Source organism: Triticum aestivum, chromosome 1B (assembly GCF_018294505.1).
Source record: "Triticum aestivum cultivar Chinese Spring chromosome 1B, IWGSC CS RefSeq v2.1, whole genome shotgun sequence".
Lineage (NCBI taxonomy): Eukaryota > Viridiplantae > Streptophyta > Magnoliopsida > Poales > Poaceae > Triticum > Triticum aestivum.
In genome coordinates this window covers 17489247-17501469 of record NC_057795.1, presented here as the reverse complement: position 1 = coordinate 17501469, position 12223 = coordinate 17489247, and the positions used below count along the sequence as shown (strand labels likewise).

The 12223-nt window shown below is 49.6% G+C and overlaps 1 long non-coding RNA gene across 1 annotated transcript; it reads left to right on the top strand.

Moving 5' to 3' along the window:
* Window positions 1-653: 653 nt before the first annotated feature.
* On the top strand, window positions 654-5559 carry LOC123104044 (uncharacterized). Its single transcript, XR_006450080.1, has 4 exons — window positions 654-3822; window positions 4715-4795; window positions 4979-5043; window positions 5135-5559. It is a non-coding gene; the product is annotated as an uncharacterized lncRNA (long non-coding RNA).
* The last annotated feature ends 6664 nt before the right edge of the window (window positions 5560-12223 follow it).

Sequence of the window (12223 nt, the reverse complement as noted above, 5' to 3'; positions counted from 1 at the left end):
TCCAGCCTCGGCATCTTACCAGTCGACGCTGAGACTGCGGGGGGATGTTAAGCTAAGGATGTCCACGTCCTATGTCTTGACTTAGTGGTAGCGATATTGTAGCCATTACTGCACGACCTGTGCACACGATGTATTGCAACCGCTGTTAATCAGCCTATATGTACTACTGTCGCCCAAATCAGTACAATATTCACAGTTTCAGTTAACATCCCCTTTTAGCATTATGCAATATCTTACATACTACACACACAGAACATACATGAACAGGCACTCAAGAAGACACAAGCAACACTTACACATACGAAGATAAATGTATAGATATAACTGCGGCTTGCAACCTTTGCTTATTAAACGAAGCTCCAAGAGCAATTCGATAAGAATATCGGTTCAGCTGTTAATTAACGCAGGTGGACTGGCAGTAGCTTAAGCAAGAGTTCATGCATCTCTGGCATTTGGCGCACTGCAACGTCGGAGTGGCGCAGGTCCTGCTGCATCTCACGCTGCTACTGGAGCCATCACACGAAGAGTTGCAGTCTTCGGTGCACCTGCTGCACTGCATCTGCGCAGCTGCCTTCCACGGGGAAGAAGACAACATGACCAGCACCAGCACGGCGGTGATGGCAGCCACCTTGAGGGACGACGGGGATGTTGAGTCAAACCTGTCTTCGATGCATGCATGGCTATGCATGCTTGGTTACAGCGGCAGCAGTAGCAGTTACTTAGCCAGGAGGTGGAAATGACATGCAGCTGCATGTCGGCAAGAAAAGCAGTAGCGGCTGCATGCCTTGGTAGTTAAGGAAACTACTAGTCGTAGTAATTTACTATGGTAAAAGCTGAGCAAGCTAGTCGTCAGCAGTGATGTAATCTAGGAGCTTGACGTAAGCTCATACGTATAGTTAGTCGGTTCAGCTACCTATAAAAGGAGCTGCATCCCGGTTGTAAAACTCAGGCCATTCCAATTTCATTACAAGGCATTTCCTCCTTCTAGTACCACCGTGTGTGCTTCAAGCCTCAAGTGCTGTGTACTAGTACTACTACTACTACGTGTGTGTGTGATACACTAGTGAGTGTGTGAGTAGTACGTGTGTGTGCTCATCCACCGGTCATCTATCAGTGTACTCGAGTGCGAGCGAGTAGTTCTGGGCTGATAGGGGAGGCCATTCTAGCTAGCTATATGTTGGTTTAGACAGCAGATGTCTTGGATCTGATGCTGCCTGTGGGTGTGGCCATATATTTATACAGGTAGAGGTCGCATGGGTGCTAGACATTGACTTCAAAAGGATGATGTAGTTAACGTGCTCCTCACTCGTTTGAAGTCAGAGCTTCTGATCCAGAGAAGCGCAAATACACGTTAGCAATGACGTTACTGATGGTTCACGTATACTGGCTATGCGTCATTCTCTTGCCGCCAATGCTTAGCAGATCAGTGAGAGAAATGGCTAGTTTTTCCTTGCAGACCATCCAAAGTGATCACAAGTCAACTCCACTACAGTAAGTCATCTAAGTATTCATCACGCATATCACTGCCAGCTATACCTAGGTACGTACCAAAGGACAATCCCGGTGCTGGTTGTGGCCTAGTGTATTCAACAATTTCGCTCAATCATTTGTTGGACTATCTTTCTAATGCAGTAATTGCCAAAAACTACAAGTATTCAGGTAGTATGTGTTCAAGAAAACTACCTGTTTTAATTTTTTACACTAACACCTATCACTATTGCACTAAAAATTTGCTAAAATTTACCAATTCACACTGATGACCGTTTTACTCAAACTAAACTGTGATTATTACAGGGTTGGCCCACTAGTCATGTCCACATGGCCTACAAAGTCAACATCGTTTATTTGACTGGTACGGTCGACGTTATGACATATGGGCCCACATGTCTGTTCTATCTCCTTCCTTAAAATTCTGGGAATACTAGGCATACAGGGTTGTGTGTTTGACGGAGCCGATCCCCCGTCCCTTCCCACTCTCGCCGCCCAACCCCATCACCAGAGGCCTCGAGGGCCTCGGCGGACTGCCCCTCCCCCCTGGCAGTCTCGTGCTCCCAGGGTGAGCAACATGCACAACAACATCTCTCAGAAAGGCAGAGCCGCTACAGCGGTGCAGGGCTCCCACGCCGGATATGCAGTGTTCTCACTTTGGTGCATGTGCGCGTCTAGTAGTCTCGAGCACAGCGTGCAGGAGCAACTTGCGGCACGAGCATTCTCCCTTTGGTTCATGTGCGCATAGAGTACCGGCTGGCGCATGGGGGACGGATGACTGGACGACAACATTGTGCTCATGCACATTCTGTTCGCGGCCTCAGTGTGGCTGCCTCGTTGTGGCATTCATCATTACCTTTCCTCGCCCCCTCCTTGTATGCCACAGTTCGGCAAGGTCCCAGCCACCTAGGAGTCCCATGGGTGGGAGAGAGAGTACCCTCGTCCCTCGGCGGCGAGCATCACAAGAAGAAACAGTATGCCGTGGCGGCAAGCAGCAGCAGTTTGTCTTGCTATTTTTTTGTTTTGAAAACTGCCAAGGTAGTTATTACTCCCTCTGTCTCATAATATAATATTTTTTTGCAAGCTAAAACAGCTTGCAAAACGATCTTATATTATGAGATGGAGGGAGTATATTTGATATTAGAGACCTCATGTATGGAAGCTGCGTGTATTCAGGAAGTTGTCATGGAAAGTGAACATTGATGGAGGGATGCAGCCAACGCTCTGGCAAACTCTTCAACGGCCATCCAAAAGCTATAGGGATCAAATTAAGTGGTTTTCTGATCACACAGGCATCCTTCACTAAAATCGTTTGTATTGTTACTACCTATTGCACATGGTTTCCTTTATCTAGCCGTGTCCAAAGAATGATCAACACGGCATGTTCATGAAACATTTTTCTTGAATCACATGAACATTTTTCTAAGTTGTATAAGAACTTCCTAAAAGTTCTATCATCTTTCTAACACGTGACGATTTTTCTAAATGCCATGAATATTTTTATTGAATATTATCATCATTTTATAAAATTTGCACAGACACTTTTTTACACTACATGATATTTTTTTAATGTGTGATTATCATTTTTAATAATTGAAGTAAATTAACATTTAGAATATATGTACTCAGATTATTTAAAAAAATCCACAGTCGCTCCCCCGGCTATCAGGCCCATCTGTGCATGTGTGTAGAAACACGTTGCAAGGTATTTCACTAAGGACAGTGCCCATTACGCGTAAAGGTGCAGTCTGGTAATGGCCAGAACAGAACCATAGTTTGGCAAAAATAGAGCAAGAATATCTTTGATTTTTGCCCATGGAAGGAGGATTTACTTAAGGAAATCCAAAAAGCAATTAAGTGTTCAAAGAAATAACAAATTAATTTGGAAAGACATTCCATAAAAACAGTAAAAACATATGGAAAATTTCCAGGTGCATATTTAAATGAAACAACCAAACAAGAACAACACAAGTTCAATTTTATTGCGGGGCGCACACATTCAAATTCGCTAGAGCACATCGTTGATTAGGTAATTTAACCGCCTATACAATATAAATGTTTGAATTCCAAAAGCAAAAATTTGATATGTTTTTACATGAATTTCTGATAGAAGCTACACATTTAGAGCCTGTTTGGGAATGCTCCAACTCTCAACTTCCTCGACTCCACACAGGAAGCTCAGCCGAACGCTCTATCACCAGGAAGCTGGAGTCGAGAAGCTAGCGAGGTGCCGTAGTGTAAAAAAGGTGGAGTTGGGGAAGCAGCCCTTTTCCAGATCCGTGGATAGCCAGAAGTTGGAGTTGAGGGTAATTACCACCAGGTTGCCACCGCCAAGTGAGTTTCAACGTACCGGTTCGCTTTCTTTCCCGAACTCTACCTTTCTCACGTTGCCAATTCGTTTTGGGCCCCGAACCTGGCCTGCTAATCGCGCCAAATGGGCTGGCAGCCCCGCGCCTGAGGATAGAAAACGAGAAGCTATGCGCCGAACGCTTTCCTGGTCGCCACCTGAAGCGAGAAGCTATGCGAGAAGTTGGATTTAGGAAGTTTTTGAGAAGCTGGGGCGTTCCCGAACAGGCCCTTACATAAATATTTTTTTTTTCAAATCTAGAGTCCTTATGTAGATACATGTAGCTTAAATTTTAATTATACTTAAAATAGCTATATATTAATTTAATAGCTAGATAATATAGAAAATGATTTCAAAAAATTGCCTAACTATGCGATTAACATTATAATGTAGTATGCTCCAAGTAGAAACAAATTGAAGTATTGTAGATATGTCCCACAAAAAAGTATTGTAGATAAATATTTTTGGAAGCTAGTACACAAGGTACCTCCACTTGATGTTTCAAACAATAAAAAAATATGAATTGTTACATATGAAGATAGAAATGAAGATAGTGCACACTAACGTGAAAGGAAGTTGTAGTACAAACTTGAAGGGAAAGAAATAAAAAAATAGGTTTGTGGAGTGTAATTTATTTTTCTGGTGGAGTACAAACTTCTTAGCTTGCCTTGAATGTTATGATGCAAAGCCTTAACAATAAAGTTGATTCTTTATGCTAAGAAAAGTTCTTTATCCGTCTGGTTGAGTTGTATACAGTGTCTTGTTCTCCTACCAAAAAAGGCTGGGCATGTGATGATTCTTGTTTGTATCACCTCGATATATCAATTGAATGAAATGTCCTTTATCAAAAAAATGTGATGATTCTTGTTTTGTCTGCAGTGTACGTGTAATCCAGGACCAAGATATGCCAACCTTCCATGATGCTCCGTGCAAGATTTCATTCACCCTTTTCTGCTCGAGGTAGATAAGGATCACTTTATCCGATGACGTGTAGTCACATAATACTCTAAATAAAGCCAATTGGGATATCTTCGTTCTAGCTACCACCATCCATGTGAAGCTAGCAAGGAGTACACTTCTAGCGTACTTTGTGTGCACAACTACACATTATAAGGAGTCGAGCCTGATTGCCTATAAATACAGATTAAGCTGAGGACATGACAGTTCATCATCTCACAGTCACACAGGCGATCTAATCAGTCCCACAGGTTAGGATACGCATGATTGATCTTCTCTTTTGGAATAGTTTTCTACAGGTGATTTTGTGTGACAATTTTGGTTATTTTGTTTTGATCAAAGGAAGCAAGCATCACACGGATGAGTTCCGTGGACAAGAAGCCGGAGGGAGGGAACACTGGTACTGGTGACCACAACCAGAAGACGGAGTGGCCAGAGTTGGTGGGGAAGTCGGTGGAGGAGGCCAAGAAGGTGATTTTGCAGGACAAGCCAGAGGCGTGGATCGTAGTTCTGCCAGTGGGGACAATTGTGACCATGGAATATCGGATCTACCGTGTTCGCCTCTTTGTCGACAGACTCGACACCATTGCCCAGGTCCCCAGGGTCGGCTAGCAAGCTTGAGAGCTGGCCTGCTGCTCGCGTACATGTATGGCAACTTGATTATCTCTTCTTCGATATAGCAAGATTGAGATATATAGAACATATACATGAGATATATAGATCATATACAATAAGAATGATGATCTATATATCTCAATCATATACAATACGAAGTTTCACCCTTCATAGTAAGAAACTGCGAAGGCTCACCTAGCTCCAGCGTAGCTTCCCACCCCCGGCCACCTCGGCCGCCGCAACCTCGTCCCGCCCCCGCGGCAACTCTGGGTGCGCCGCTCGCGGGCATCCGCCTCCCACACCTTGGTCTCATGGAGGCCTCCCCGGATTCAGCCTGCAGACCGCTGGTTCCTAGCCCCTCTCCTTCTGCCTCAGAGGACAGACTCTGTCTAACGGGGAGCTCTACCGCGTCTGACCAGTCACCCATCTCGCGACGCACTTACTCCCAGGCTGTGGCTCTCGGCGTGGCGGAAACGCTGCCGGCCTCCGTGGATGCGGTGAACACTGTTGCTGCAGCGGCCCATGCCTCTGCCGGTTCTGCACGCCCATCTCCCTTCAATGCTGCCAGCCCAATTGATGGCGATGGGCAGGGGTGCAGCTCCTCGCATCAATGGCACTTGGTCTCCCGGAGGAGAGGCCAGGCGGAGAGGCCCCCGTGCCCCCACGGGCCGCCTCCTATAAGGAGGATCTCCATGGTCGCTGCTTCCGGTGCCTTCTAGGTAACCACAAAATCCAAACCTGCCGACAAGTGGTGCGCTGCCTGCATTGTGTTCAGCCCGGGCACACCGCCAGGGACTACACCCTCAAGCACCTCCCTCCAAACCCACTCGCGCCGCCACCGTTGCAGCCGCCACCGTTCACACCTCCTCGCTGCCCTCCACCGCAGGCACATCAACCAGCCCTACGCTGCCCTCTCTAGCTGCTGCTAGTAGGCCACCTCCACATCAGCGGCTCGTGTTCCCAGCGTCCAGCATGCACTCCCGCATCGGCTTCCCTAGACTCCGCGTGGCTGCAGCGTCTGCCACCATGAGCCACACCGAGACCTCCATGCCCGGTGATGCGGTCCGCCGCCCCATGTCCTCCTACTGCTACCTTGAGTTCACCCAGGAGATGGCGGACGAGGAGCTTCACCTGCAGGCCACGGTGCTGCTCTTCGCGGTGGCCGCGGAGGGGATGTACCCGGGCAAGGTCATGGACGCCATCATGTCGGAGTACCCGACGCTGCCGCCCGGGGTCATCAACGTCTCGTTCTGCCATGACGCGTTCCTGGTGCGCTTCTCCGATGCGTGGTGGAGGGACATGGTGGCGAGCGGCGGCATATTCCATGACAACCAAGGCACGTCGTACCTGCCGAGGGAGTGGGCGCGCCGCTCCTTCTCGGACCTGCTGACCATGCGCTACAAGGTGCGCCTCTTCCTGGAGGGCATCACAGCGCAAGCTTGGTCGCTGACCACCGTCAAGCGCATCTTGCCGATGCTCAGGATCCATGCCATCAAATTCGAGACATTCCACAAGACTGACGTATCCTACTTCGTTCTCTACGCTTCGGTGCTCTCCCGGCCCAGACATGCTCCCTCGTTTTGTACAGCTAGGCACTGGCGAGCCACGCCGCGACTCTGCTGCGGAGCCTCTCGACCGCCTGCAGCTGCCGCCGGTTTTCACGCTTATCATCAACGGTGCCACACCGCTCCCAGATTGCCCCCGTGTGCATGATGGCTTGGTGCTCGTTCACCTCGACTACATGGAGGAGTTCGTCGTGGGGGCTGGGGTGCTGGCCCGTCGTCGGGCCGCGATGACCGCAACATCTCCGCCCGTGACGCCCGCCCATTCCGCTGGGCGAGAGGGGTTATTGCTGGTTCCCGCTCTGTGCCGACGCCTCCTGTAAGGCCGTCCATCTTGTCCAGGATGGGTGGGCGTTCTGGGCCGGCGGACGCAGCCGCGTCTTCATGGTCGACGAAGATGGAGTGGTGCTGCTCGACAAGATGCTGGACCCCAGGTCTGACGAGGCACGCCTGCCCGTGGAGCATCGCAACAACTCTCTTGAGCCTGCCCTTCCGGTGGTGGCGCTTGCCGCTCTCGCTGCAAACCCGGTGCAAGCTAGCTATGTTAGGAAGTCCGCCCCCTTGATCGGTATCATGCAGGCTGAGACATCCCTTTTTCATGTTTCTGATGAGCAGACGCTATAGTTGTCAGAGCAGCTGGTGTAGGAGGCAGGCAACAGCTGTGCAGCTGATGGAAGCGACCCACCGGCTGATGCGATGCCAGCGTCCATGCTGGCTTTGACCTGCAAGCAGATTGGGACGGTACAAGTGCATGGAGACAAGCAGATACCCCAATCCAAGCTCCATGCATGTGACGCGATGCACGCTACTGTTGCTGGGAGGACGCCGCCATGCAGCCCCCGTGGTGGGGTGGGTTGCGATGGTGGCCAATTGACCGCGTCGGAAGGCCCGGATGTTGCGGATACCATGTTGGAGGGAGCACAGGTGCTGGCGGGCCAGGAGACACACCCCGCCGTAGATGGGCCAGCCGATGATGGCCCAAGCCAAGAACCAGCTTTAGGTCCAGTCACAGCCGTTGAGATTATGATGCAACATCTCTCTGAACCGATCACCCCTGCAATCCTGCCCAGGCCACCCGCCACCAGACCTAGCGAGCCCCGCCGCAGGCGCCGCTCCCCGGTGCCCAATCCTAGGCAGAGCCACCGCCTTGCGTCCAGCAGCTCGGCAGCTCTCAACGCTGTGGCCAAGGCTCAGAGGCTGATCATGCACAAGTTGGGGATCGAGTCTGAAGCCGACGATGCGCTTGCCAAGTACTCGAGGACGTTCGATGCTCCCCTCACCGAGCAGCAGATCGATGCACTCACAGCTCTCACAGAAGCTAGGGGACTGAAGAGGCCTCTTGCTCCGGGCCATGCTGCTGGCGCCGCTGCCTCGTCCACCGTGGTGTAGGTGTCTGGTGTTACTGTTGCTGTCGATTAGGTTGTTTTATGGATTGTTACCCAATGTTGTTCTGGAATGTGTGTGGATCGAACACCCCGGTACGTCCTGGTGTGGCTAGGAGACTTGTTAATCAGTTCAATGTATCAGTTGTTTGTTTTCAATAATAAAAAATGAGCTTGGTGGACTCTGTGGTAATCTCTGAATGTTGTGGCCCTGGTTTTGACTCGTTCATTTACCAGCCGGCCGTGGGTACCTGGGGAGGAATTTTTGTTGCTTGGAAAGGAAGGCGACGACGGAACAAAATTCTTCCACATCAATTACATCCAAGCTATTGAGCACGAGGGACAAAGTGTCACTGGGCAGGAGGAAAAGCTTGACCTTGTTTGGGAATTCTACAACAATTTCATTAGAACAAAGCAGCAAAGGCCTATTGGTTAGAACCTTGAGGAGCTGGGATACTCTCCAACTTCTGAAGTTCTAGCTGGCCTTGACGATCCATTTACTGAACAGGAGGTGCTTGCAGCGATAAATGAGATGGCCTGTGACAAAGCCCCCAGACCAGACGGCTTCTCCATGCTATTCTTCAGAACCTACTGGATCACAATCAAAAATGACATCATGGCAACAATTACAAAGCTCCAGAATCTCAACTTTGCCAACTTCGAAAAGTTAAACACTGCTTGCACGGTGCTGCTGTCAAAGATTGAAGGGGCAAAGAGACTCTCTGATTTCAAACCAATTAGTGTGGTGCACACAATTGCCAAAATCTTCACCAAGATGCTAGCACACAGATTACAACCGAAGATGCACCGGCTGGTTTCCCCATGTCAAAGTGCATTCATCAAGAAAAGATCCATCATGGACAATTTCATGTTGGTACGCGTGCTCATCAGAACTTTGAAAGCGGCAAAATGGCCGGCGATGCTCCTGGAGGTGGATATAACTAAAGCCTTTGACAACCTTTCTTGGGAGTTCCTGCTACAATTGTTAAAAACAAGAGGATTCAGCGACCGGTGGGTGGGATGGATTGCTGGGCTGCTTGCGACCTCATCCACGAGAGTGCTGGTCAATGGGGATCTCACTGATATCATCCGCAACTTGAAAGGGCTCCGACAAGGGGACCCCCTCTCCCCCTCCTATTTGTCATCGCAATGGACGTGCTCTCAGCCATGGTGAGCTTTGCTGCAGTCAATGGGGTCCTTGCTCCATTGGGAAAATCAAGGTCATCCTCACGGGCGTCCCTGTATGCCGACGATGTCCTCTTCTTTCTCAATGCCAATGACACATAATTCAGAGGAATCATGGAGCTGCTCAGGCTGTTTGGAGATGCTACGGGGCTACACGCCAATTGGAATAAAAGTGCGGTCATCGCCATTGGCTGCACCGATGACTCAATCATCAACAACATCACCCATGACTCTTGCTGCCCAATGGCGCATTTCCCGATCACCTACCTGGGAATGCCCCTGTCCGACAACCGTCTGCGCCGGGTGGTTCAGCAACCTATAATTGACAAGATTGCTAAGCGCGCTGGGGGATGGAAAGCAAAGCATATTGCCTTGCCAGGCCGGATTGAGCTTGTCCGATCGACGCTTTCCTCCATGGTGGTGTTTCAACTAATGGCGCTGGACCCCCTTGTCTGGCTGATCAAAAGAATAAACAAGCTGCTCCGTGGGTTCCTGTGGGCACAAGATCAAAACGCAGCGGCTGGGAAGTGCTTGGTGAACTGGCCGTCTGTTTGTCGCCCCAAGGAGTTCGGTGGCCTTGACATCATGGATATAGCACGACAAGGCAGAGCGCTCAGATGCCGTCGGTATTGGTTGCAATGGAGTTATTCAGGTCATATCCCTTCGGCCAGATAGGGCGGCCGAGGAGTTATTCAGATCCTCAACAACCATTATAATTGGAGATGGCAGACTCGCCTCTTTCTAGGACTCGCATTGGGCCAATAATGGGCTCCGCCCCGTCGACCGATGGCCGGAGCTGGTCCGCCATTGCACAAAGCGTCGGATTTGTTTGCGCGATGCACTCACCGGAAACAGATGGATGCGACTCTTGAAGGCCAACCCCTCTGCCGTCATGTTGCAACAGCTCTGGAGCCTCACCGAGATGGCCTCCGGCATCAACTTCACCGACGAGGCGAGTGACTCGGTTCGCTGGAAGTGGACGGTAGACGGTACTTACACTGCCAGGTCAGCCTACCGTTGCCAATTTGAGGGAGCTCTACGCACGAACGATAAGGAACTCATCTGGTCTGCCAAGGCGGCACCGCGTTCCAAAACTTACCTCTGGCTTGCTACCCGAGGGCGGTGCGTGACGACTGATAATCTGGATATCCAGGGTATCCCGCACAACCTAAACTACCCACTGTGCTCGACGGCGCCGGAGACAGCTGCCCACCTGCTGAAGCCTGAAGGTTTGCCCGTTCTAGGCCGAGGTATGGAGCTCCATCATTATGAAGCTGGGACCCCCTTTCTCCGCGCTGCCGGTGGTGACCATGGCGGCCAATAATGACGGGTGTCTCTGATCCTCTTGGACGAGCCAGCTCCGTGCACTGCCGGGTCCGTGATCCTCTTGGACGAGCCAGCTCCGTGCACTGCCGGGTCCGGCACATAGAAACACTTGGAGGTCGGCTATCTGTCTTGTTGCATGGATGCTTTGGAAGGAACACGGTGCACGCATCTTCAACGCCATCCACTGCACGCCCAGGCAAGTCGTCAGCCACATCATGGACGAGGCCAGATGTTGGTCTGCGGCCGGGATTCATCAGTTGGACAGACTCTTTGAGCCACCCTGAACACTGCCCCATGTATTTTTGCTACAACTTTAGTCTGAAACAGGGATGCTTGTAGTATCGCCATATATGGCCTTCCATTGTTCTGAAACTTTGTAACTGCTTTTCTCTCCGTCTGACTAATCAATGAAATGCGGCCCTAGGGCCATATTTTCGTCAAAAATATACAATAAGAAGTTGATGCATGGTAGGTTAATGGATAATGGAATAAGTCAGAGCACGTAATATGGTTAAGGTTTGTATGTAAGCGTGCTTGCGTTCAATTAGTTTACACATGTATGATGTCGTACCCTGTGTAAGAATTCGTTTGATTAACGAGTTAACTTGCCAATTAATCACTACTTGTAGGGTCACCGGATTGTGTAAGAATTCGTTTGATTAACGAGTTAACTTGCCAATTAATCACTACTCGTAGGGTCACCGGGTAGCCGATAAACCGATCACGTATATGGGCTATGACGCCGTACCCTGTGCAATGACGATATTGATAGTTCACGTATATTGGCTATGCATCATTCTCTTGCCGCCAATGCTTACCAGATCACTGAGAGAAATGACTAGTTTTTCCTTGCAGATCGTCCAAAGTGATCACAAGTCAACTCCACAACAGTAAATCATTAAATATTCATCACGCATATCGCTGCCAGCTATACCTAAGTACGTACCAAAGAATAATCCAGGTGCTGGTTGTAGCCTAGTGTTTTCAACAATTTCCCTCAATCATTTGTTGAACCATCTTTCTAATGGAGTAATTGCCAAAAACTACCAGAATTCATGTATGTGTTCAAGAAAACTACCCGTTTTATTTTTTTCACTAAAACCTATAACTATTTTGCTAAAATTTACTACTTCACACTGATGACCATTTTACTCAAAATAAACCGTGATTATGACAGGGTTGGCCTACTAGTCATGTCCAAGTTATGACATGTGGGCCCACATGTCAGCTCTATCTCCTTCCTTAGAATTCCCCATGGGAATTGTAAGGCATACAGTGTTGTGTGTTCACCGGCCCCGATTCCCCGTCCCTTCCCACTCTTGCCGCCCCACCCCATCACTAGAGGCCTCGAGGGCCTTGGC